Source organism: Triturus cristatus, chromosome 8 (genome assembly GCF_964204655.1).
Source record: "Triturus cristatus chromosome 8, aTriCri1.1, whole genome shotgun sequence".
Classification (NCBI taxonomy): Eukaryota; Metazoa; Chordata; class Amphibia; order Caudata; family Salamandridae; genus Triturus; species Triturus cristatus.
This window is the reverse complement of record NC_140591.1, coordinates 53,671,655-53,698,622: the sequence shown is the minus strand read 5'-3', so window position 1 is coordinate 53,698,622 and position 26,968 is coordinate 53,671,655. Positions and strand designations below refer to the sequence as shown.

General features: G+C 40.3%; 10 non-coding genes across 10 annotated transcripts; all 10 read right to left on the bottom strand.

The window, feature by feature from the left end:
* Positions 1–869: 869 nt before the first annotated feature.
* TRNAF-GAA (transfer RNA phenylalanine (anticodon GAA)) lies at positions 870–942 on the bottom strand. Its single transcript has one exon. It is a non-coding gene; the product is annotated as a tRNA-Phe (tRNA).
* A 1,096-nt stretch (positions 943–2,038) lies between these two features.
* On the bottom strand, positions 2,039–2,111 carry TRNAF-GAA (transfer RNA phenylalanine (anticodon GAA)). Its single transcript has one exon. It is a non-coding gene; the product is annotated as a tRNA-Phe (tRNA).
* A 4,386-nt stretch (positions 2,112–6,497) lies between these two features.
* TRNAF-GAA (transfer RNA phenylalanine (anticodon GAA)) lies at positions 6,498–6,570 on the bottom strand. Its single transcript has one exon. It is a non-coding gene; the product is annotated as a tRNA-Phe (tRNA).
* A 1,096-nt stretch (positions 6,571–7,666) lies between these two features.
* On the bottom strand, positions 7,667–7,739 carry TRNAF-GAA (transfer RNA phenylalanine (anticodon GAA)). The gene has a single exon. It is a non-coding gene; the product is annotated as a tRNA-Phe (tRNA).
* A 1,675-nt stretch (positions 7,740–9,414) lies between these two features.
* On the bottom strand, positions 9,415–9,487 carry TRNAF-GAA (transfer RNA phenylalanine (anticodon GAA)). Its single transcript has one exon. It is a non-coding gene; the product is annotated as a tRNA-Phe (tRNA).
* A 1,096-nt stretch (positions 9,488–10,583) lies between these two features.
* Positions 10,584–10,656, bottom strand: TRNAF-GAA (transfer RNA phenylalanine (anticodon GAA)). Its single transcript has one exon. It is a non-coding gene; the product is annotated as a tRNA-Phe (tRNA).
* Positions 10,657–18,530: 7,874 nt separating this feature from the next.
* TRNAF-GAA (transfer RNA phenylalanine (anticodon GAA)) lies at positions 18,531–18,603 on the bottom strand. Its single transcript has one exon. It is a non-coding gene; the product is annotated as a tRNA-Phe (tRNA).
* A 2,829-nt stretch (positions 18,604–21,432) lies between these two features.
* TRNAF-GAA (transfer RNA phenylalanine (anticodon GAA)) lies at positions 21,433–21,505 on the bottom strand. Its single transcript has one exon. It is a non-coding gene; the product is annotated as a tRNA-Phe (tRNA).
* A 2,835-nt stretch (positions 21,506–24,340) lies between these two features.
* Positions 24,341–24,413, bottom strand: TRNAF-GAA (transfer RNA phenylalanine (anticodon GAA)). The gene has a single exon. It is a non-coding gene; the product is annotated as a tRNA-Phe (tRNA).
* A 1,096-nt stretch (positions 24,414–25,509) lies between these two features.
* Positions 25,510–25,582, bottom strand: TRNAF-GAA (transfer RNA phenylalanine (anticodon GAA)). Its single transcript has one exon. It is a non-coding gene; the product is annotated as a tRNA-Phe (tRNA).
* Between the last annotated feature and the right edge of the window lie 1,386 nt (positions 25,583–26,968).

The window sequence follows — 26,968 nt, the reverse complement described above, 5'->3', positions numbered from 1 at the left end:
AAGCTATGTCATCTGAATACTGAAATCTGTGTTCAAGGAGAAGTGGAAGCTGATGCAGACAAGAGTTTACTTTACAAAAAAGCATGAAATAGGAAACATTTGTAGTCGAAGCTGAATGCAAGAGAGGTGGAAGCAAATTTAGAAGGAGGACAGAAAGAGGATTCTATGTTGAATTGATCATGTTGTCGATCAGTTGATCAAATATTTTGATAAATAAAGAAAGAAAAACTTGAGCTGATACCAAGAAATATTTTGTGAGAAGCAAGAAACCTCTCAGACTTTTCCGAAACCCAGCATTGAACAAGGGACTTTTAGATTTTCAATCTAACACTCTCCCAACTGAGCTATTTCATCCAGCTGGCCATTTTGGCTTTCTGTTGTATTTTTGATAATTGTTAAAGATAAATGCAGACCCTGGTCATTCTATCTGCATGTGCAGTTATGTGTTAAATTGTCCAATATTATTCAGCAGCTAAATTGGTCTGATGGGTGAATTTCCTTTTTAGGAGCCAAGTTAGTTAGAAGATGTTTGTAAACTATGAATGGACTTATACTCAGAAACACAGACCTATATGGCGAGGGTCGGCAAGCTAGGTCATCTGACTACTAACAGTTTTGTATAAGGGGAACTGGAGGCTGATGCAGGCAAAGCTTTACTTTCAATTAAAGGAAGAATTGGGAAATAAAGGAGGCAAAGTTGAATACAAGAGAGGTGGAAGCAAGTTTGAAAGAAAGACAGAAAGTAAATAATATGTTGAATTAATTGTATTGTCGATTATCTTGATAAAAGGTTTTGATCATTATAAACAATGTCAATATGAGTTGGCTCAAAATAGTCTTTGTGGCATGCAAAGCAGAAGTTCAAAATGTGCCGAAACCCGGGATCGAACCAGGGACCTTTAGATCTTCAGTCTAACACTCTCCCAACTGAGCTATTTCGGCCTGCCAGCAGCAATAGTATTCAGCCTCTTTTTTTGAACAATCCCAGAACAGAGATGCAGAACCTGGATTTTCAATCTGAGGTTAGAGCTGTGTTTTAATGTGTCCTGCATTGTTCAGCAGCTAACTGGTGAAATGGGTGAGTAGCGTTTTTGGGATAAATGTTAGGTCGTTTTTCTTTTAAAACTCTGAGTGGACCAGCACTGTATTACACAGACGTATGTCGCCTGAGTAGGTAAGCTATGTCATCTCAATACTGACAACTTTGTTCAAGGAGAAGTGAAAGCTGATGCAGACAAGAGTTTACTTTGAAAAAAGTATAAAAAGGGATAAATTCGTCATCAAAGTTGATGGCAAGAGAGGTGGAAGCAAGTTTAGAAGGAGGACAGAAAGACAACTTTTTGTTGAAGTTATCATGTTGTTGATCAGTTGATAAAATATTTTGAGAAATAAAGAAAAAAAAACTAGAGCTCATTTCAAGAAATATTTTGCAAGAATGTAGGATCCCCTCGCACTGTGCTGAAAGTCAGGATTGAATCAGGTACCTTAAGCTCTTCAGTCTAACGATCTCCCAACTGAGATATTTCAGCCAACAAGTCCCTGTGGCCTCCTGATGTATTATTAATAATTGTAGACGATACATACAGAACCTGGTCATTCTATTTTCGTTTATAGTTATGTGTTAAAGTGTCCAGTATCATTCAGCAGGTAACTTGGTCTGATGAGTGAATATCCTTTTTAGGGGACAAGGTAGGTCGAATTTTTTTTTCTAAACTCTGAATTGACTTATACTCTGAAACACAGACCTATATGGCCAGGGTGTACAAGCTATGTCATCTGACTACTGACAGTTTTGTATAAGGGGAATTGGAGGCTGATGCAGGCAAAGCTTTACTTTAAAATAAAGCAAGAAGTTGCAAATAAATGAGGCATAGTTGAATACAAGAGAGGTGGAAGCAAGTTTGAAAGGAAGACAGAAAGTAAATAATATGTTGAATTGATTGTGTTGTTGATCAGATTGATAAAAGGTTTTGATAAAGAAGAGCGTTGATTTAACTCCAAACAGCTTTTGTGACATGAAAAGCAGAAGTTGAAATTGTGCCGAAACCCGGGATTGAACCAGGGACCTTTAGATCTTCAGTCTAACGCTCTCCCAACTGAGCTATTTCGGCCTGCTGGTTGTTTGGGTCTTCATCCTTTCTTTTAAACTTCCCAAGAAAATAGATGCTCAACCTCATGCTAGAGCTATGTTTTAAGATGTCCTGTATCATTCATCAGTTAACGGGTTGTTCTGCTCGATTTTCCCGGCCTTCTTGTGTTGAGAGGTGATTGAATGTGACTTCAGTCTCTTACCATTTAAGTCTAAGGGTTAGAGTAGTGAATGGAGCCTATTTACTAGGCACTTCGATATGATCCTGTGCTCTTCCCCATAGATCAGGGCTTGCACACATAGCCTAGGGGATAGATTCGTTAGTATTAGGGATAACCTGTCCTGCAGTGAGGGTATTTCATGGAGCCGTGCTGAATTCAGGCCTGGTAGGCCTCAAACGGGAGAGACTCCATCTTTCTTTCTGCTCCGGCAGCTTGGGATGCTTCTAGGTCAAATGTAATGTTTTAGTTATGAGGTGTTATTCGCTTGGAGAGAACCGGTTCAGGCCGGCCCTTATCGAAGGATTGTATTTTTCTTCATGCCGAAGACACTACATCAGGCCGGCCGGCTGGGAAAGTGTCCTTGGTACGGGGAGGTACAAGAATTTGGTGGGCGGCAGGTTACGGGCCGGAATTTTCCATGAGGAAACGCACCTCTATATTAGTGAAAGTCTGAGGCAGTTACATGTTCAGTCCGTAGGCGGCATCTAGCCGTTAGCAGTAAAGCTACTACTTATTCCAGGGAAGACAGACGCCATCTTGAAGGCGGAGAAAAACCGAGAGACAGATACTCTCCTAGCAGAATAGCTAGAGAGGAGAGAGTAGCCGAGAAGGAAGAGGTCCCAGTGACTCGGAGAAGGGTGGACTTCCAGGCGAGCCGAGGCACAGACGAGAAGGGAACCTAGATGGCCACTGAGTGCAGGCTACACACTACTAAGGTGATGTCGACCCTTTCTTATTAAAGTGTACAACTTAATCTTTCACTTTTCTTTGCAGGTTATGTATTATATTGTAATGTTATGTGATTGCGTATGTAATGAGTAATAAAGTACCCAGTTTGTAGTGAACCAACAGATGCTGCGTGTTCTTGTATGAGAGGGTAGCCTATTTTTCTAGTCAGCTGCGGCTACATGAACAGATGTTAACCCTGATCAGGTAAGTGGTAACTGAATAAGGGAGAGAGGAGCCCCTCGAACCGGAGAACAGACCATGCTCGAACTGGCAGTCCTTGTGTGATCTGATGAATAGTGAGACTGATTCCCTTTCTGTATGTTATGGTGATCATAGGATGAACTTGTGCTGAGACTGCCGTATGGGCAGAGAGGTCTGGATTCGTATGGGATCGCGAGGCCGCCACTTATGCTGAGACTGCCGTCTGGGTAGAGAGGTCTGGATTCGTATGGGATCGCGAGACCGCCACTTGTGCTGAGACTGCCGTCTGGGTAGAGAGGTCTGGATCCGTATGGGATCGCGAGGCCGCCGATTGTGCTGATACTGTCGTATGGGCAGAGAGGTCTGGATCCGTATGGGATCGCGAGGCCGCCACTTGTGCTGAGACTGCCGTCTGGGTAGAGAGGTCTGGATCCGTATGGGATCGCGAGGCCGCCGATTGTGCTGATACTGTCGTATGGGCAGAGAGGTCTGGATTCGTATGGGATCGCGAGGCCGCCACTTATGCTGAGACTGCCGTCTGGGTAGAGAGGTCTGGATTCGTATGGGATCGCGAGGCCGCCACTTGTGCTGAGACTGCCGTCTGGGTAGAGAGGTCTGGATCCGTATGGGATCGCGAGGCCGCCGATTGTGCTGATACTGTCGTATGGGCAGAGAGGTCTGGATCCGTATGGGATCGCGAGGCCGCCACTTGTGCTGAGACTGCCGTCTGGGTAGAGAGGTCTGGATTCGTATGGGATCGCGAGGCCGCCGATTGTGCTGAGACTGCCGTCTGGGTAGAGAGGTCTGGATTCGTATGGGATCGCGAGGCCGCCGATTGTGCTGAGACTGCCGTCTGGGTAGAGAGGTCTGGATTCGTATGGGATCGCGAGGCCGCCACTTGTGCTGAGACTGCCGTCTGAGTAGAGAGGTCTGGATCCGTATGGGATCGCGAGGCCGCCGATTGTAAGAGGTCTTGGTATGTATGAGTAGGAATTCCCTGTCCTTAGGTGGTAGATATATGTGGTTACCTATTGTAAATAGGCTCTAGGGAGGGGGTAACGTTCTGGCTGGGTTAGTGAGGCTCTGATGAGCGGGTTCTATGTGATCCGAAAACCCAAGCAGAACACGGGTGCAATAGGTAAATAGCATTTTTCGGATCCAGGTTAGGTAGCTTTTGTTTTTTACTCTGAATGGACTAGCACCATATTACACAGAGGTATTTGGCCTGAGTAGGTAAGCTATGTCATCTGAATACTGAAATCTGTGTTCAAGGAGAAGTGGAAGCTGATGCAGACAAGAGTTTACTTTACAAAAAAGCATGAAATAGGAAACATTTGTAGTCGAAGCTGAATGCAAGAGAGGTGGAAGCAAATTTAGAAGGAGGACAGAAAGACAATTCTATGTTGAATTGATCATGTTGTCGATCAGTTGATCAAATATTTTGATAAATAAAGAAAGAAAAACTTGAGCTGATACCAAGAAATATTTTGTGAGAAGCAAGAAACCTCTCAGACTTTTCCGAAACCCAGCATTGAACAAGGGACTTTTAGATTTTCAATCTAACACTCTCCCAACTGAGCTATTTCATCCAGCTGGCCATTTTGGCTTTCTGTTGTATTTTTGATAATTGTTAAAGATAAATGCAGACCCTGGTCATTCTATCTGCATGTGCAGTTATGTGTTAAATTGTCCAATATTATTCAGCAGCTAAATTGGTCTGATGAGTGAATATCCTTTTTAGGGGACAATGTAGGTAGAATTTTTTTTTCTAAACTCTGAATTGACTTATACTCTGAAACACAGACCTATATGGCCAGGGTGTACAAGCTATGTCATCTGACTACTGACAGTTTTGTATAAGGGGAATTGGAGGCTGATGCAGGCAAAGCTTTACTTTAAAATAAAGCAAGAAGTTGCAAATAAATGAGGCATAGTTGAATACAAGAGAGGTGGAAGCAAGTTTGAAAGGAAGACAGAAAGTAAATAATATGTTGAATTGATTGTGTTGTTGATCAGATTGATAAAAGGTTTTGATAAAGAAGAGCGTTGATTTAACTCCAAACAGCTTTTGTGACATGAAAAGCAGAAGTTGAAATTGTGCCAAAACCCGGGATTGAACCAGGGACCTTTAGATCTTCACGCTAACGCTCTCCCAACTGAGCTATTTCAGCCTGCTGGTAGTTTGGGTCTTCATCCTTTCTTTTAAACTTCCCAAGAAAATAGATGCTCATCCTCATGCTAGAGCTATGTTTTAAGATGTCCTGTATCATTCATCAGTTAACGGGTGCAATAGGTAAATAGCATTTTTCGGATCCAGGTTAGGTAGCTTTTTTTTTACTCTGAATGGACTAGCACCATATTACACAGAGGTATTTGGCCTGAGTAGGTAAGCTATGTCATCTGAATACTGAAATCTGTGTTCAAGGAGAAGTGGAAGCTGATGCAGACAAGAGTTTACTTTACAAAAAAGCATGAAATAGGAAACATTTGTAGTCGAAGCTGAATGCAAGAGAGGTGGAAGCAAATTTAGAAGGAGGACAGAAAGACAATTCTATGTTGAATTGATCATGTTGTCAATCAGTTGATCAAATATTTTGATAAATAAAGAAAGAAAAACTTGAGCTGATACCAAGAAATATTTTGTGAGAAGCAAGAAACCTCTCAGACTTTTCCGAAACCCAGCATTGAACAAGGGACTTTTAGATTTTCAATCTAACACTCTCCCAACTGAGCTATTTCATCCAGCTGGCCATTTTGGCTTTCTGTTGTATTTTTGATAATTGTTAAAGATAAATGCAGACCCTGGTCATTCTATCTGCATGTGCAGTTATGTGTTAAATTGTCCAATATTATTCAGCAGCTAAATTGGTCTGATGGGTGAATTTCCTTTTTAGGAGCCAAGTTAGTTAGAAGATGTTTGTAAACTATGAATGGACTTATACTCAGACACACAGACCTATATGGCGAGGGTAGGCAAACTAGGTCATCTGACTACTAACAGTTTTGTATAAGGGGAACTCGAGGCTGATGCAGGCAAAGCTTTACTTTCAATTAAAGGAAGAATTGGGAAATAAAGGAGGCAAAGTTGAATACAAGAGAGGTGGAAGCAAGTTTGAAAGAAAGACAGAAAGTAAATAATATGTTGAATTAATTGTATTGTCGATTATCTTGATAAAAGGTTTTGATCATTATAAACAAAGTCAATATGAGTTGATTCAAAATAGTCTTTGTGGCATGCAAAGCAGAAGTTCAAAATGTGCCGAAACCCGGGATCGAACCAGGGACCTTTAGATCTTCAGTCTAACGCTCTCCCAACTGAGCTATTTCGGCCTGCCAGCAGCTATAGTATTCAGCCTCTTTTTTTGAACAATCCCAGAACAGAGATCCAGAACCTGGATTTTCAATCTGAGGTTAGAGCTGTGTTTTAATGTGTCCTGCATTGTTCAGCAGCTAACTGGTGAAATGGGTGAGTAGCGTTTTTGGGATAAATGTTAGGTCGTTTTTCTTTTAAAACTCTAAGTGGACCAGCACTGTATTACACAGACGTATGTCGCCTGAGTAGGTAAGCTATGTCATCTCAATACTGACAACTTTGTTCAAGGAGAAGTGAAAGCTGATGCAGACAACTGTTTGCTTTGAAAAAAGTATAAAATGGGATAAATTCGTCATCAAAGCTGATGGCAAGAGAGGTGGAAGCAAGTTTAGAAGGAGGACAGAAAGACAACTTTTTGTTGAAGTTATCATGTTGTTGATCAGTTGATAAAATATTTTGAGAAATAAAGAAAAAAAAACCTAGAGCTGATTTCAAGAAATATTTTGCAAGAATGTAGGATCCCCTCGCACTGTGCTGAAAGTCAGGATTGAATCAGGTACCTTAAGCTCTTCAGTCTAACGATCTCCCAACTGAGATATTTCAGCCAACAAGTCCCTGTGGCCTCCTGATGTATTATTAATAATTGTAGACGATACATACAGAACCTGGTCATTCTATTTTCGTTTATAGTTATGTGTTAAAGTGTCCAGTATCATTCAGCAGGTAACTTGGTCTGATGAGTGAATATCCTTTTTAGGGGACAATGTAGGTAGAATTTTTTTTCTAAACTCTGAATTGACTTATACTCTGAAACACAGACCTATATGGCCAGGGTGTACAAGCTATGTCATCTGACTACTGACAGTTTTGTATAAGGGGAATTGGAGGCTGATGCAGACAAAGCTTTACTTTAAAATAAAGCAAGAAGTTTCAAATAAATGAGGCATAGTTGAATACAAGAGAGGTGGAAGCAAGTTTGAAAGGAAGACAGAAAGTAAATAATATGTTGAATTGATTGTGTTGTTGATCAGATTGATAAAAGGTTTTGATAAAGAAGAGCGTTGATTTAACTCCAAACAGCTTTTGTGACATGAAAAGCAGAAGTTGAAATTGTGCCGAAACCCGGGATTGAACCAGGGACCTTTAGATCTTCAGTCTAACGCTCTCCCAACTGAGCTATTTCGGCCTGCTGGTAGTTTGGGTCTTCATCCTTTCTTTTAAACTTCCCAAGAAAATAGATGCTCATCCTCATGCTAGAGCTATGTTTTAAGATGTCCTGTATCATTCATCAGTTAACGGGTGCAATAGGTAAATAGCATTTTTCGGATCCAGGTTAGGTAGCTTTTTTTTTTACTCTGAATGGACTAGCACCATATTACACAGAGGTATTTGGCCTGAGTAGGTAAGCTATGTCATCTGAATACTGAAATCTGTGTTCAAGGAGAAGTGGAAGCTGATGCAGACAAGAGTTTACTTTACAAAAAAGCATGAAATAGGAAACATTTGTAGTCGAAGCTGAATGCAAGAGAGGTGGAAGCAAATTTAGAAGGAGGACAGAAAGACAATTCTATGTTGAATTGATCATGTTGTCGATCAGTTGATCAAATATTTTGATAAATAAAGAAAGAAAAACTTGAGCTGATACCAAGAAATATTTTGTGAGAAGCAAGAAACCTCTCAGACTTTTCCGAAACCCAGCATTGAACAAGGGACTTTTAGATTTTCAATCTAACACTCTCCCAACTGAGCTATTTCATCCAGCTGGCCATTTTGGCTTTCTGTTGTATTTTTGATAATTGTTAAAGATAAATGCAGACCCTGGTCATTCTATCTGCATGTGCAGTTATGTGTTAAATTGTCCAATATTATTCAGCAGCTAAATTGGTCTGATGGGTGAATTTCCTTTTTAGGAGCCAAGTTAGTTAGAAGATGTTTGTAAACTATGAATGGACTTATACTCAGACACACAGACCTATATGGCGAGGGTAGGCAAACTAGGTCATCTGACTACTAACAGTTTTGTATAAGGGGAACTCGAGGCTGATGCAGGCAAAGCTTTACTTTCAATTAAAGGAAGAATTGGCAAATAAAGCAGGTAAAGTTGAATACAAGAGAGGTGGAAGCAAGTTTGACAGAAAGACAGAATGTAAAAAATATGTTGAAATGGTTGTCTTATCGATCAGCTTGATAAAAGGTTTTGATCATTATAAACAACGTCAATATGAGTTGACTCCAAATAGCATTTGTGGCATGCAAAGCAGAAGTTCAAAATGTGCCTAAACCCGGGATTGAACCAGGGACCTTTAGATCTTCAGTCTACTGCTCTCCCAACTGATCTATTTCATCCAGCTGGCAATTTCGGCTTTCTGTTGTATTTTTTATAATTGTTAAAGATAAATGCAGAACCTGGTCACTCTATCTGCATGTGCAGTTATGTGTTAAATTGTCCAGTATTATTCAGTAGCTAAATTGGTCTGATGGGTGAATTTCCTTTTTAGGAGCCAAGTTAGTTAGATGATGTTTGTAAACTATGAATGGACTTATACTCAGAAACACAGACCTATATGGCGAGGGTCGGCAAGCTAGGTCATCTGACTACTAACAGTTTTGTATAAGGGGAACTGGAGGCTGATGCAGGCAAAGCTTTACTTTCAATTAAAGGAAGAATTGGGAAATAAAGGAGGCAAAGTTGAATACAAGAGAGGTGGAAGCAAGTTTGAAAGAAAGACAGAAAGTAAATAATATGTTGAATTAATTGTATTGTCGATTATCTTGATAAAAGGTTTTGATCATTATAAACAATGTCAATATGAGTTGGCTCAAAATAGTCTTTGTGGCATGCAAAGCAGAAGTTCAAAATGTGCCGAAACCCGGGATCGAACCAGGGACCTTTAGATCTTCAGTCTAACACTCTCCCAACTGAGCTATTTCGGCCTGCCAGCAGCAATAGTATTCAGCCTCTTTTTTTGAACAATCCCAGAACAGAGATGCAGAACCTGGATTTTCAATCTGAGGTTAGAGCTGTGTTTTAATGTGTCCTGCATTGTTCAGCAGCTAACTGGTGAAATGGGTGAGTAGCGTTTTTGGGATAAATGTTAGGTCGTTTTTCTTTTAAAACTCTGAGTGGACCAGCACTGTATTACACAGACGTATGTCGCCTGAGTAGGTAAGCTATGTCATCTCAATACTGACAACTTTGTTCAAGGAGAAGTGAAAGCTGATGCAGACAAGAGTTTACTTTGAAAAAAGTATAAAAAGGGATAAATTCGTCATCAAAGTTGATGGCAAGAGAGGTGGAAGCAAGTTTAGAAGGAGGACAGAAAGACAACTTTTTGTTGAAGTTATCATGTTGTTGATCAGTTGATAAAATATTTTGAGAAATAAAGAAAAAAAAACTAGAGCTCATTTCAAGAAATATTTTGCAAGAATGTAGGATCCCCTCGCACTGTGCTGAAAGTCAGGATTGAATCAGGTACCTTAAGCTCTTCAGTCTAACGATCTCCCAACTGAGATATTTCAGCCAACAAGTCCCTGTGGCCTCCTGATGTATTATTAATAATTGTAGACGATACATACAGAACCTGGTCATTCTATTTTCGTTTATAGTTATGTGTTAAAGTGTCCAGTATCATTCAGCAGGTAACTTGGTCTGATGAGTGAATATCCTTTTTAGGGGACAAGGTAGGTCGAATTTTTTTTTCTAAACTCTGAATTGACTTATACTCTGAAACACAGACCTATATGGCCAGGGTGTACAAGCTATGTCATCTGACTACTGACAGTTTTGTATAAGGGGAATTGGAGGCTGATGCAGGCAAAGCTTTACTTTAAAATAAAGCAAGAAGTTGCAAATAAATGAGGCATAGTTGAATACAAGAGAGGTGGAAGCAAGTTTGAAAGGAAGACAGAAAGTAAATAATATGTTGAATTGATTGTGTTGTTGATCAGATTGATAAAAGGTTTTGATAAAGAAGAGCGTTGATTTAACTCCAAACAGCTTTTGTGACATGAAAAGCAGAAGTTGAAATTGTGCCGAAACCCGGGATTGAACCAGGGACCTTTAGATCTTCAGTCTAACGCTCTCCCAACTGAGCTATTTCGGCCTGCTGGTTGTTTGGGTCTTCATCCTTTCTTTTAAACTTCCCAAGAAAATAGATGCTCAACCTCATGCTAGAGCTATGTTTTAAGATGTCCTGTATCATTCATCAGTTAACGGGTTGTTCTGCTCGATTTTCCCGGCCTTCTTGTGTTGAGAGGTGATTGAATGTGACTTCAGTCTCTTACCATTTAAGTCTAAGGGTTAGAGTAGTGAATGGAGCCTATTTACTAGGCACTTCGATATGATCCTGTGCTCTTCCCCATAGATCAGGGCTTGCACACATAGCCTAGGGGATAGATTCGTTAGTATTAGGGATAACCTGTCCTGCAGTGAGGGTATTTCATGGAGCCGTGCTGAATTCAGGCCTGGTAGGCCTCAAACGGGAGAGACTCCATCTTTCTTTCTGCTCCGGCAGCTTGGGATGCTTCTAGGTCAAATGTAATGTTTTAGTTATGAGGTGTTATTCGCTTGGAGAGAACCGGTTCAGGCCGGCCCTTATCGAAGGATTGTATTTTTCTTCATGCCGAAGACACTACATCAGGCCGGCCGGCTGGGAAAGTGTCCTTGGTACGGGGAGGTACAAGAATTTGGTGGGCGGCAGGTTACGGGCCGGAGTTTTCCATGAGGAAACGCACCTCTATATTAGTGAAAGTCTGAGGCAGTTACATGTTCAGTCCGTAGGCGGCATCTAGCCGTTAGCAGTAAAGCTACTACTTATTCCAGGGAAGACAGACGCCATCTTGAAGGCGGAGAAAAACCGAGAGACAGATACTCTCCTAGCAGAATAGCTAGAGAGGAGAGAGTAGCCGAGAAGGAAGAGGTCCCAGTGACTCGGAGAAGGGTGGACTTCCAGGCGAGCCGAGGCACAGACGAGAAGGGAACCTAGATGGCCACTGAGTGCAGGCTACACACTACTAAGGTGATGTCGACCCTTTCTTATTAAAGTGTACAACTTAATCTTTCACTTTTCTTTGCAGGTTATGTATTATATTGTAATGTTATGTGATTGCGTATGTAATGAGTAATAAAGTACCCAGTTTGTAGTGAACCAACAGATGCTGCGTGTTCTTGTATGAGAGGGTAGCCTATTTTTCTAGTCAGCTGCGGCTACATGAACAGATGTTAACCCTGATCAGGTAAGTGGTAACTGAATAAGGGAGAGAGGAGCCCCTCGAACCGGAGAACAGACCATGCTCGAACTGGCAGTCCTTGTGTGATCTGATGAATAGAGAGACTGATTCCCTTTCTGTATGTTATGGTGATCATAGGATGAACTTGTGCTGAGACTGCCGTATGGGCAGAGAGGTCTGGATTCGTATGGGATCGCGAGGCCGCCACTTATGCTGAGACTGCCGTCTGGGTAGAGAGGTCTGGATTCGTATGGGATCGCGAGGCCGCCACTTGTGCTGAGACTGCCGTCTGGGTAGAGAGGTCTGGATCCGTATGGGATCGCGAGGCCGCCGATTGTGCTGATACTGTCGTATGGGCAGAGAGGTCTGGATCCGTATGGGATCGCGAGGCCGCCACTTGTGCTGAGACTGCCGTCTGGGTAGAGAGGTCTGGATCCGTATGGGATCGCGAGGCCGCCGATTGTGCTGATACTGTCGTATGGGCAGAGAGGTCTGGATTCGTATGGGATCGCGAGGCCGCCACTTATGCTGAGACTGCCGTCTGGGTAGAGAGGTCTGGATTCGTATGGGATCGCGAGGCCGCCACTTGTGCTGAGACTGCCGTCTGGGTAGAGAGGTCTGGATCCGTATGGGATCGCGAGGCCGCCGATTGTGCTGATACTGTCGTATGGGCAGAGAGGTCTGGATCCGTATGGGATCGCGAGGCCGCCACTTGTGCTGAGACTGCCGTCTGGGTAGAGAGGTCTGGATTCGTATGGGATCGCGAGGCCGCCGATTGTGCTGAGACTGCCGTCTGGGTAGAGAGGTCTGGATTCGTATGGGATCGCGAGGCCGCCGATTGTGCTGAGACTGCCGTCTGGGTAGAGAGGTCTGGATTCGTATGGGATCGCGAGGCCGCCACTTGTGCTGAGACTGCCGTCTGAGTAGAGAGGTCTGGATCCGTATGGGATCGCGAGGCCGCCGATTGTAAGAGGTCTTGGTATGTATGAGTAGGAATTCCCTGTCCTTAGGTGGTAGATATATGTGGTTACCTATTGTAAATAGGCTCTAGGGAGGGGGTAACGTTCTGGCTGGGTTAGTGAGGCTCTGATGAGCGGGTTCTATGTGATCCGAAAACCCAAGCAGAACACGGGTGCAATAGGTAAATAGCATTTTTCGGATCCAGGTTAGGTAGCTTTTGTTTTTTACTCTGAATGGACTAGCACCATATTACACAGAGGTATTTGGCCTGAGTAGGTAAGCTATGTCATCTGAATACTGAAATCTGTGTTCAAGGAGAAGTGGAAGCTGATGCAGACAAGAGTTTACTTTACAAAAAAGCATGAAATAGGAAACATTTGTAGTCGAAGCTGAATGCAAGAGAGGTGGAAGCAAATTTAGAAGGAGGACAGAAAGACAATTCTATGTTGAATTGATCATGTTGTCGATCAGTTGATCAAATATTTTGATAAATAAAGAAAGAAAAACTTGAGCTGATACCAAGAAATATTTTGTGAGAAGCAAGAAACCTCTCAGACTTTTCCGAAACCCAGCATTGAACAAGGGACTTTTAGATTTTCAATCTAACACTCTCCCAACTGAGCTATTTCATCCAGCTGGCCATTTTGGCTTTCTGTTGTATTTTTGATAATTGTTAAAGATAAATGCAGACCCTGGTCATTCTATCTGCATGTGCAGTTATGTGTTAAATTGTCCAATATTATTCAGCAGCTAAATTGGTCTGATGAGTGAATATCCTTTTTAGGGGACAATGTAGGTAGAATTTTTTTTTCTAAACTCTGAATTGACTTATACTCTGAAACACAGACCTATATGGCCAGGGTGTACAAGCTATGTCATCTGACTACTGACAGTTTTGTATAAGGGGAATTGGAGGCTGATGCAGGCAAAGCTTTACTTTAAAATAAAGCAAGAAGTTGCAAATAAATGAGGCATAGTTGAATACAAGAGAGGTGGAAGCAAGTTTGAAAGGAAGACAGAAAGTAAATAATATGTTGAATTGATTGTGTTGTTGATCAGATTGATAAAAGGTTTTGATAAAGAAGAGCGTTGATTTAACTCCAAACAGCTTTTGTGACATGAAAAGCAGAAGTTGAAATTGTGCCAAAACCCGGGATTGAACCAGGGACCTTTAGATCTTCACGCTAACGCTCTCCCAACTGAGCTATTTCAGCCTGCTGGTAGTTTGGGTCTTCATCCTTTCTTTTAAACTTCCCAAGAAAATAGATGCTCATCCTCATGCTAGAGCTATGTTTTAAGATGTCCTGTATCATTCATCAGTTAACGGGTGCAATAGGTAAATAGCATTTTTCGGATCCAGGTTAGGTAGCTTTTTTTTTACTCTGAATGGACTAGCACCATATTACACAGAGGTATTTGGCCTGAGTAGGTAAGCTATGTCATCTGAATACTGAAATCTGTGTTCAAGGAGAAGTGGAAGCTGATGCAGACAAGAGTTTACTTTACAAAAAAGCATGAAATAGGAAACATTTGTAGTCGAAGCTGAATGCAAGAGAGGTGGAAGCAAATTTAGAAGGAGGACAGAAAGACAATTCTATGTTGAATTGATCATGTTGTCAATCAGTTGATCAAATATTTTGATAAATAAAGAAAGAAAAACTTGAGCTGATACCAAGAAATATTTTGTGAGAAGCAAGAAACCTCTCAGACTTTTCCGAAACCCAGCATTGAACAAGGGACTTTTAGATTTTCAATCTAACACTCTCCCAACTGAGCTATTTCATCCAGCTGGCCATTTTGGCTTTCTGTTGTATTTTTGATAATTGTTAAAGATAAATGCAGACCCTGGTCATTCTATCTGCATGTGCAGTTATGTGTTAAATTGTCCAATATTATTCAGCAGCTAAATTGGTCTGATGGGTGAATTTCCTTTTTAGGAGCCAAGTTAGTTAGAAGATGTTTGTAAACTATGAATGGACTTATACTCAGACACACAGACCTATATGGCGAGGGTAGGCAAACTAGGTCATCTGACTACTAACAGTTTTGTATAAGGGGAACTCGAGGCTGATGCAGGCAAAGCTTTACTTTCAATTAAAGGAAGAATTGGCAAATAAAGCAGGTAAAGTTGAATACAAGAGAGGTGGAAGCAAGTTTGACAGAAAGACAGAATGTAAAAAATGTGTTGAAATGGTTGTCTTATCGATCAGCTTGATAAAAGGTTTTGATCATTATAAACAACGTCAATATGAGTTGACTCCAAATAGCATTTGTGGCATGCAAAGCAGAAGTTCAAAATGTGCCTAAACCCGGGATTGAACCAGGGACCTTTAGATCTTCAGTCTACTGCTCTCCCAACTGAGCTATTTCATCCAGCTGGCAATTTTGGCTTTCTGTTGTATTTTTTATAATTGTTAAAGAAAAATGCAGAACCTGGTCACTCTATCTGCATGTGCAGTTATGTGTTAAATTGTCCAGTATTATTCAGTAGCTAAATTGGTCTGATGGGTGAATTTCCTTTTTAGGAGCCAAGTTAGTTAGATGATGTTTGTAAACTATGAATGGACTTATACTCAGAAACACAGACCTATATGGCGAGGGTCGGCAAGCTAGGTCATCTGACTACTAACAGTTTTGTATAAGGGGAACTGGAGGCTGATGCAGGCAAAGCTTTACTTTCAATTAAAGGAAGAATTGGGAAATAAAGGAGGCAAAGTTGAATACAAGAGAGGTGGAAGCAAGTTTGAAAGAAAGACAGAAAGTAAATAATATGTTGAATTAATTGTATTGTCGATTATCTTGATAAAAGGTTTTGATCATTATAAACAAAGTCAATATGAGTTGACTCAAAATAGTCTTTGTGGCATGCAAAGCAGAAGTTCAAAATGTACCGAAACCCGGGATCGAACCAGGGACCTTTAGATCTTCAGTCTAACACTCTCCCAACTGAGCTATTTCGGCCTGCCAGCAGCTATAGTATTCAGCCTCTTTTTTTGAACAATCCCAGAACAGAGATGCAGAACCTGGATTTTCAATCTGAGGTTAGAGCTGTGTTTTAATGTGTCCTGCATTGTTCAGCAGCTAACTGGTGAAATGGGTGAGTAGCGTTTTTGGGATAAATGTTGTCGTTTTTCTTTTAAAACTCTGAGTGGACCAGCACTGTATTACACAGACGTATGTCGCCTGAGTAGGTAAGCTATGTCATCTCAATACTGACAACTTTGTTCAAGGAGAAGTGAAAGCTGATGCAGACAAGAGTTTACTTTGAAAAAAGTATAAAATTGGATAAATTCGTCATCAAAGCTGATGGCAAGAGAGGTGGAAGCAAGTTTAGAAGGAGGACAGAAAGACAACTTTTTGTTGAAGTTATCATGTTGTTGATCAGTTGATAAAATATTTTGAGAAATAAAGAAAAAAAAACTAGAGCTGATTTCAAGAAATATTTTGCAAGAATGTAGGATCCCCTCGCACTGTGCTGAAAGTCAGGATTGAATCAGGTACCTTAAGCTCTTCAGTCTAACGATCTCCCAACTGAGATATTTCAGCCAACAAGTGCCTGTGGCCTCCTGATGTATTATTAATAATTGTAGACGATACATACAGAACCTGGTCATTCTATTTTCGTTTATAGTTATGTGTTAAAGTGTCCAGTATCATTCAGCAGGTAACTTGGTCTGATGTGTGAATAATCTTTTTAGGGGAAAAGGTAGGTAGAATTTTTTTTCTAAACTCTGAATTGACTTATACTCTGAAACACAGACCTATATGGCCAGGGTGTACAAGCTATATCATCTGACTACTGACAGTTTTGTATAAGGGGAATTGGAGGCTGATGCAGGCAAAGCTTTACTTTAAAATAAAGCAAGAAGTTTCAAATAAATGAGGCATAGTTGAATACAAGAGAGGTGGAAGCAAGTTTGAAAGGAAGACAGAAAGTAAATAATATGTTGAATTGATTGTGTTGTTGATCAGATTGATGAAAGGTTTTGATAAAGAAGAGCGTTGATTTAACTCCAAACAGCTTTTGTGACATGAAAAGCAGAAGTTGAAATTGTGCCGAAACCCGGGATGGAACCAGGGACCTTTAGATCTTCACTCTAACGCTCTCCCAACTGAGCTATTTCAGCCTGCTGGTAGTTTGGGTCTTCATCCTTTCTTTTAAACTTCCCAAGAAAATAGATGCTCATCCTCATGCTAGAGCTATGTTTTAAGATGTCCTGTATCATTCATCAGTTAACGGGTGCAATAGGTAAATAGCATTTTTCGGATCCAGGTTAGGTAGCTTTTTTTTTTACTCTGAATGGACTAGCACCATATTACACAGAGGTATTTGGCCTGAGTAGGTAAGCTATGTCATCTGAATACTGAAATCTGTGTTCAAGGAGAAGTGGAAGCTGATGCAGACAAGAGTTTACTTTACAAAAAAGCATGAAATAGGAAACATTTGTAGTCGAAGCTGAATGCAAGAGAGGTGGAAGCAAATTTAGAAGGAGGACAGAAAGACAATTCTATGTTGAATTGATCATGTTGTCGATCAGTTGATCAAATATTTTGATAAATAAAGAAAGAAAAACTTGAGCTGATACCAAGAAATATTTTGTGAGAAGCAAGAAACCTCTCAGACTTTTCCGAAACCCAGCATTGAACAAGGGACTTTTAGATTTTCAATCTAACACTCTCCCAACTGAGCTATTTCATCCAGCTGGCCATTTTGGCTTTCTGTTGTATTTTTGATAATTGTTAAAGATAAATGCAGACCCTGGTCATTCTATCTGCATGTGCAGTTATGTGTTAAATTGTCCAATATTATTCAGCAGCTAAATTGGTCTGATGGGTGAATTTCCTTTTTAGGAGCCAAGTTAGTTAGAAGATGTTTGTAAACTATGAATGGACTTATACTCAGACACACAGACCTATATGGCGAGGGTAGGCAAACTAGGTCATCTGACTACTAACAGTTTTGTATAAGGGGAACTCGAGGCTGATGCAGGCAAAGCTTTACTTTCAATTAAAGGAAGAATTGGCAAATAAAGCAGGTAAAGTTGAATACAAGAGAGGTGGAAGCAAGTTTGACAGAAAGACAGAATGTAAAAAATATGTTGAAATGGTTGTCTTATCGATCAGCTTGATAAAAGGTTTTGATCATTATAAACAACGTCAATATGAGTTGACTCCAAATAGCATTTGTGGCATGCAAAGCAGAAGTTCAAAATGTGCCTAAACCCGGGATCTTTAGATCTTCAGTCTACTGCTCTCCCAACTGAGCTATTTCATCCAGCTGGCAACTTTGGCTTTCTGTTGTATTTTTTATAATTGTTAAAGATAAATGCAGAACCTGGTCACTCTATCTGCATGTGCAGTTATGTGTTAAATTGTCCAGTATTATTCAGTAGCTAAATTGGTGTGATGGGTGAATTTCCTTTTTAGGAGCCAAGTTAGTTAGATGATGTTTGTAAACTATGAATGGACTTATACTCAGAAACACAGACCTATATGGCGAGGGTCGGCAAGCTAGGTCATCTGACTACTAACAGTTTTGTATAAGAGGAACTGGAGGCTGATGCAGGCAAAGCTTTACTTTCAATTAAAGGAAGAATTGGGAAATAAAGGAGGCAAAGTTGAATACAAGAGAGGTGGAAGCAAGTTTGAAAGAAAGACAAAGTAAATAATATGTTGAATTAATTGTATTGTCGATTATCTTGATAAAAGGTTTTGATCATTATAAACAAAGTCAATATGAGTTGACTCAAAATAGTCTTTGTGGCATGCAAAGCAGAAGTTCAAAATGTGCCGAAACCCGGGATCGAACCAGGGACCTTTAGATCTTCAGTCTAACGCTCTCCCAACTGAGCTATTTCGGCCTGCCAGCAGCTATAGTATTCAGCCTCTTTTTTTGAACAATCCCAGAACAGAGATGCAGAACCTGGATTTTCAATCTGAGGTTAGAGCTGTGTTTTAATGTGTCCTGCATTGTTCAGCAGCTAACTGGTGAAATGGGTGAGTAGCGTTTTTGGGATAAATGTTAGGTCGTTTTTCTTTTAAAACTCTGAGTGGACCAGCACTGTATTACACAGACGTATGTCGCCTGAGTAGGTAAGCTATGTCATCTCAATACTGACAACTTTGTTCAAGGAGAAGTGAAAGCTGATGCAGACAAGAGTTTACTTTGAAAAAAGTATAAAATGGGATAAATTCGTCATCAAAGCTGATGGCAAGAGAGGTGGAAGCAAGTTTAGAAGGAGGACAGAAAGACAACTTTTTGTTGAAGTTATCATGTTGTTGATCAGTTGATAAAATATTTTGAGAAATAAAGAAAAAAAAACTAGAGCTGATTTCAAGAAATATTTTGCAAGAATGTACGATCCCCTCGCACTGTGCTGAAAGTCAGGATTGAATCAGGTACCTTAAGCTCTTCAGTCTAACGATCTCCCAACTGAGATATTTCAGCCAACAAGTGCCTGTGGCCTCCTGATGTATTATTAATAATTGTAGACGATACATACAGAACCTGGTCATTCTATTTTCGTTTATAGTTATGTGTTAAAGTGTCCAGTATCATTCAGCAGGTAACTTGGTCTGATGTGTGAATAATCTTTTTAGGGGAAAAGGTAGGTAGAATTTTTTTTCTAAACTCTGAATTGACTTATACTCTGAAACACAGACCTATATGGCCAGGGTGTACAAGCTATATCATCTGACTACTGACAGTTTTGTATAAGGGGAATTGGAGGCTGATGCAGGCAAAGCTTTACTTTAAAATAAAGCAAGAAGTTTCAAATAAATGAGGCATAGTTGAATACAAGAGAGGTGGAAGCAAGTTTGAAAGGAAGACAGAAAGTAAATAATATGTTGAATTGATTGTGTTGTTGATCAGATTGATGAAAGGTTTTGATAAAGAAGAGCGTTGATTTAACTCCAAACAGCTTTTGTGACATGAAAAGCAGAAGTTGAAATTGTGCCGAAACCCGGGATGGAACCAGGGACCTTTAGATCTTCACTCTAACGCTCTCCCAACTGAGCTATTTCAGCCTGCTGGTAGTTTGGGTCTTCATCCTTTCTTTTAAACTTCCCAAGAAAATAGATGCTCATCCTCATGCTAGAGCTATGTTTTAAGATGTCCTGTATCATTCATCAGTTAACGGGTGCAATAGGTAAATAGCATTTTTCGGATCCAGGTTAGGTAGCTTTTTTTTTTACTCTGAATGGACTAGCACCATATTACACAGAGGTATTTGGCCTGAGTAGGTAAGCTATGTCATCTGAATACTGAAATCTGTGTTCAAGGAGAAGTGGAAGCTGATGCAGACAAGAGTTTACTTTACAAAAAAGCATGAAATAGGAAACATTTGTAGTCGAAGCTGAATGCAAGAGAGGTGGAAGCAAATTTAGAAGGAGGACAGAAAGACAATTCTATGTTGAATTGATCATGTTGTCGATCAGTTGATCAAATATTTTGATAAATAAAGAAAGAAAAACTTGAGCTGATACCAAGAAATATTTTGTGAGAAGCAAGAAACCTCTCAGACTTTTCCGAAACCCAGCATTGAACAAGGGACTTTTAGATTTTCAATCTAACACTCTCCCAACTGAGCTATTTCATCCAGCTGGCCATTTTGGCTTTCTGTTGTATTTTTGATAATTGTTAAAGATAAATGCAGACCCTGGTCATTCTATCTGCATGTGCAGTTATGTGTTAAATTGTCCAATATTATTCAGCAGCTAAATTGGTCTGATGGGTGAATTTCCTTTTTAGGAGCCAAGTTAGTTAGAAGATGTTTGTAAACTATGAATGGACTTATACTCAGACACACAGACCTATATGGCGAGGGTAGGCAAACTAGGTCATCTGACTACTAACAGTTTTGTATAAGGGGAACTCGAGGCTGATGCAGGCAAAGCTTTACTTTCAATTAAAGGAAGAATTGGCAAATAAAGCAGGTAAAGTTGAATACAAGAGAGGTGGAAGCAAGTTTGACAGAAAGACAGAATGTAAAAAATATGTTGAAATGGTTGTCTTATCGATCAGCTTGATAAAAGGTTTTGATCATTATAAACAACGTCAATATGAGTTGACTCCAAATAGCATTTGTGGCATGCAAAGCAGAAGTTCAAAATGTGCCTAAACCCGGGATCTTTAGATCTTCAGTCTACTGCTCTCCCAACTGAGCTATTTCATCCAGCTGGCAACTTTGGCTTTCTGTTGTATTTTTTATAATTGTTAAAGATAAATGCAGAACCTGGTCACTCTATCTGCATGTGCAGTTATGTGTTAAATTGTCCAGTATTATTCAGTAGCTAAATTGGTGTGATGGGTGAATTTCCTTTTTAGGAGCCAAGTTAGTTAGATGATGTTTGTAAACTATGAATGGACTTATACTCAGAAACACAGACCTATATGGCGAGGGTCGGCAAGCTAGGTCATCTGACTACTAACAGTTTTGTATAAGAGGAACTGGAGGCTGATGCAGGCAAAGCTTTACTTTCAATTAAAGGAAGAATTGGGAAATAAAGGAGGCAAAGTTGAATACAAGAGAGGTGGAAGCAAGTTTGAAAGAAAGACAAAGTAAATAATATGTTGAATTAATTGTATTGTCGATTATCTTGATAAAAGGTTTTGATCATTATAAACAAAGTCAATATGAGTTGACTCAAAATAGTCTTTGTGGCATGCAAAGCAGAAGTTCAAAATGTGCCGAAACCCGGGATCGAACCAGGGACCTTTAGATCTTCAGTCTAACGCTCTCCCAACTGAGCTATTTCGGCCTGCCAGCAGCTATAGTATTCAGCCTCTTTTTTTGAACAATCCCAGAACAGAGATGCAGAACCTGGATTTTCAATCTGAGGTTAGAGCTGTGTTTTAATGTGTCCTGCATTGTTCAGCAGCTAACTGGTGAAATGGGTGAGTAGCGTTTTTGGGATAAATGTTAGGTCGTTTTTCTTTTAAAACTCTGAGTGGACCAGCACTGTATTACACAGACGTATGTCGCCTGAGTAGGTAAGCTATGTCATCTCAATACTGACAACTTTGTTCAAGGAGAAGTGAAAGCTGATGCAGACAAGAGTTTACTTTGAAAAAAGTATAAAATGGGATAAATTCGTCATCAAAGCTGATGGCAAGAGAGGTGGAAGCAAGTTTAGAAGGAGGACAGAAAGACAACTTTTTGTTGAAGTTATCATGTTGTTGATCAGTTGATAAAATATTTTGAGAAATAAAGAAAAAAAAACTAGAGCTGATTTCAAGAAATATTTTGCAAGAATGTACGATCCCCTCGCACTGTGCTGAAAGTCAGGATTGAATCAGGTACCTTAAGCTCTTCAGTCTAACGATCTCCCAACTGAGATATTTCAGCCAACAAGTGCCTGTGGCCTCCTGATGTATTATTAATAATTGTAGACGATACATACAGAACCTGGTCATTCTATTTTCGTTTATAGTTATGTGTTAAAGTGTCCAGTATCATTCAGCAGGTAACTTGGTCTGATGTGTGAATAATCTTTTTAGGGGAAAAGGTAGGTAGAATTTTTTTTCTAAACTCTGAATTGACTTATACTCTGAAACACAGACCTATATGGCCAGGGTGTACAAGCTATATCATCTGACTACTGACAGTTTTGTATAAGGGGAATTGGAGGCTGATGCAGGCAAAGCTTTACTTTAAAATAAAGCAAGAAGTTTCAAATAAATGAGGCATAGTTGAATACAAGAGAGGTGGAAGCAAGTTTGAAAGGAAGACAGAAAGTAAATAATATGTTGAATTGATTGTGTTGTTGATCAGATTGATGAAAGGTTTTGATAAAGAAGAGCGTTGATTTAACTCCAAACAGCTTTTGTGACATGAAAAGCAGAAGTTGAAATTGTGCCGAAACCCGGGATGGAACCAGGGACCTTTAGATCTTCACTCTAACGCTCTCCCAACTGAGCTATTTCAGCCTGCTGGTAGTTTGGGTCTTCATCCTTTCTTTTAAACTTCCCAAGAAAATAGATGCTCATCCTCATGCTAGAGCTATGTTTTAAGATGTCCTGTATCATTCATCAGTTAACGGGTGCAATAGGTAAATAGCATTTTTCGGATCCAGGTTAGGTAGCTTTTTTTTTTACTCTGAATGGACTAGCACCATATTACACAGAGGTATTTGGCCTGAGTAGGTAAGCTATGTCATCTGAATACTGAAATCTGTGTTCAAGGAGAAGTGGAAGCTGATGCAGACAAGAGTTTACTTTACAAAAAAGCATGAAATAGGAAACATTTGTAGTCGAAGCTGAATGCAAGAGAGGTGGAAGCAAATTTAGAAGGAGGACAGAAAGACAATTCTATGTTGAATTGATCATGTTGTCGATCAGTTGATCAAATATTTTGATAAATAAAGAAAGAAAAACTTGAGCTGATACCAAGAAATATTTTGTGAGAAGCAAGAAACCTCTCAGACTTTTCCGAAACCCAGCATTGAACAAGGGACTTTTAGATTTTCAATCTAACACTCTCCCAACTGAGCTATTTCATCCAGCTGGCCATTTTGGCTTTCTGTTGTATTTTTGATAATTGTTAAAGATAAATGCAGACCCTGGTCATTCTATCTGCATGTGCAGTTATGTGTTAAATTGTCCAATATTATTCAGCAGCTAAATTGGTCTGATGGGTGAATTTCCTTTTTAGGAGCCAAGTTAGTTAGAAGATGTTTGTAAACTATGAATGGACTTATACTCAGACACACAGACCTATATGGCGAGGGTAGGCAAACTAGGTCATCTGACTACTAACAGTTTTGTATAAGGGGAACTCGAGGCTGATGCAGGCAAAGCTTTACTTTCAATTAAAGGAAGAATTGGCAAATAAAGCAGGTAAAGTTGAATACAAGAGAGGTGGAAGCAAGTTTGACAGAAAGACAGAATGTAAAAAATATGTTGAAATGGTTGTCTTATCGATCAGCTTGATAAAAGGTTTTGATCATTATAAACAACGTCAATATGAGTTGACTCCAAATAGCATTTGTGGCATGCAAAGCAGAAGTTCAAAATGTGCCTAAACCCGGGATTGAACCAGGGACCTTTAGTCTACTGCTCTCCCAACTGAGCTATTTCATCCAGCTGGCAATTTCAGCTTTCTGTTGTATTTTTTATAATTGTTAAAGATAAATGCAGAACCTGGTCACTCTATCTGCATGTGCAGTTATGTGTTAAATTGTCCAGTATTATTCAGTAGCTAAATTGGTCTGATGGGTGAATTTCCTTTTTAGGAGCCAAGTTAGTTAGATGATGTTTGTAAACTATGAATGGACTTATACTCAGAAACACAGACCTATATGGCGAGGGTCGGCAAGCTAGGTCATCTGACTACTAACAGTTTTGTATAAGGGGAACTGGAGGCTGATGCAGGCAAAGCTTTACTTTCAATTAAAGGAAGAATTGGGAAATAAAGGAGGCAAAGTTGAATACAAGAGAGGTGGAAGCAAGTTTGAAAGAAAGACAGAAAGTAAATAATATGTTGAATTAATTGTATTGTCGATTATCTTGATAAAAGGTTTTGATCATTATAAACAATGTCAATATGAGTTGGCTCAAAATAGTCTTTGTGGCATGCAAAGCAGAAGTTCAAAATGTGCCGAAACCCGGGATCGAACCAGGGACCTTTAGATCTTCAGTCTAACACTCTCCCAACTGAGCTATTTCGGCCTGCCAGCAGCAATAGTATTCAGCCTCTTTTTTTGAACAATCCCAGAACAGAGATGCAGAACCTGGATTTTCAATCTGAGGTTAGAGCTGTGTTTTAATGTGTCCTGCATTGTTCAGCAGCTAACTGGTGAAATGGGTGAGTAGCGTTTTTGGGATAAATGTTAGGTCGTTTTTCTTTTAAAACTCTGAGTGGACCAGCACTGTATTACACAGACGTATGTCGCCTGAGTAGGTAAGCTATGTCATCTCAATACTGACAACTTTGTTCAAGGAGAAGTGAAAGCTGATGCAGACAAGAGTTTACTTTGAAAAAAGTATAAAAAGGGATAAATTCGTCATCAAAGTTGATGGCAAGAGAGGTGGAAGCAAGTTTAGAAGGAGGACAGAAAGACAACTTTTTGTTGAAGTTATCATGTTGTTGATCAGTTGATAAAATATTTTGAGAAATAAAGAAAAAAAAACTAGAGCTCATTTCAAGAAATATTTTGCAAGAATGTAGGATCCCCTCGCACTGTGCTGAAAGTCAGGATTGAATCAGGTACCTTAAGCTCTTCAGTCTAACGATCTCCCAACTGAGATATTTCAGCCAACAAGTCCCTGTGGCCTCCTGATGTATTATTAATAATTGTAGACGATACATACAGAACCTGGTCATTCTATTTTCGTTTATAGTTATGTGTTAAAGTGTCCAGTATCATTCAGCAGGTAACTTGGTCTGATGAGTGAATATCCTTTTTAGGGGACAAGGTAGGTCGAATTTTTTTTTCTAAACTCTGAATTGACTTATACTCTGAAACCCAGACCTATATGGCCAGGGTGTACAAGCTATGTCATCTGACTACTGACAGTTTTGTATAAGGGGAATTGGAGGCTGATGCAGGCAAAGCTTTACTTTAAAATAAAGCAAGAAGTTGCAAATAAATGAGGCATAGTTGAATACAAGAGAGGTGGAAGCAAGTTTGAAAGGAAGACAGAAAGTAAATAATATGTTGAATTGATTGTGTTGTTGATCAGATTGATAAAAGGTTTTGATAAAGAAGAGCGTTGATTTAACTCCAAACAGCTTTTGTGACATGAAAAGCAGAAGTTGAAATTGTGCCGAAACCCGGGATTGAACCAGGGACCTTTAGATCTTCAGTCTAACGCTCTCCCAACTGAGCTATTTCGGCCTGCTGGTTGTTTGGGTCTTCATCCTTTCTTTTAAACTTCCCAAGAAAATAGATGCTCAACCTCATGCTAGAGCTATGTTTTAAGATGTCCTGTATCATTCATCAGTTAACGGGTTGTTCTGCTCGATTTTCCCGGCCTTCTTGTGTTGAGAGGTGATTGAATGTGACTTCAGTCTCTTACCATTTAAGTCTAAGGGTTAGAGTAGTGAATGGAGCCTATTTACTAGGCACTTCGATATGATCCTGTGCTCTTCCCCATAGATCAGGGCTTGCACACATAGCCTAGGGGATAGATTCGTTAGTATTAGGGATAACCTGTCCTGCAGTGAGGGTATTTCATGGAGCCGTGCTGAATTCAGGCCTGGTAGGCCTCAAACGGGAGAGACTCCATCTTTCTTTCTGCTCCGGCAGCTTGGGATGCTTCTAGGTCAAATGTAATGTTTTAGTTATGAGGTGTTATTCGCTTGGAGAGAACCGGTTCAGGCCGGCCCTTATCGAAGGATTGTATTTTTCTTCATGCCGAAGACACTACATCAGGCCGGCCGGCTGGGAAAGTGTCCTTGGTACGGGGAGGTACAAGAATTTGGTGGGCGGCAGGTTACGGGCCGGAATTTTCCATGAGGAAACGCACCTCTATATTAGTGAAAGTCTGAGGCAGTTACATGTTCAGTCCGTAGGCGGCATCTAGCCGTTAGCAGTAAAGCTACTACTTATTCCAGGGAAGACAGACGCCATCTTGAAGGCGGAGAAAAACCGAGAGACAGATACTCTCCTAGCAGAATAGCTAGAGAGGAGAGAGTAGCCGAGAAGGAAGAGGTCCCAGTGACTCGGAGAAGGGTGGACTTCCAGGCGAGCCGAGGCACAGACGAGAAGGGAACCTAGATGGCCACTGAGTGCAGGCTACACACTACTAAGGTGATGTCGACCCTTTCTTATTAAAGTGTACAACTTAATCTTTCACTTTTCTTTGCAGGTTATGTATTATATTGTAATGTTATGTGATTGCGTATGTAATGAGTAATAAAGTACCCAGTTTGTAGTGAACCAACAGATGCTGCGTGTTCTTGTATGAGAGGGTAGCCTATTTTTCTAGTCAGCTGCGGCTACATGAACAGATGTTAACCCTGATCAGGTAAGTGGTAACTGAATAAGGGATAGAGGAGCCCCTCGAACCGGAGAACAGACCATGCTCGAACTGGCAGTCCTTGTGTGATCTGATGAATAGTGAGACTGATTCCCTTTCTGTATGTTATGGTGATCATAGGATGAACTTGTGCTGAGACTGCCGTATGGGCAGAGAGGTCTGGATTCGTATGGGATCGCGAGGCCGCCACTTGTGCTGAGACTGCCGTCTGGGTAGAGAGGTCTGGATTCGTATGGGATCGC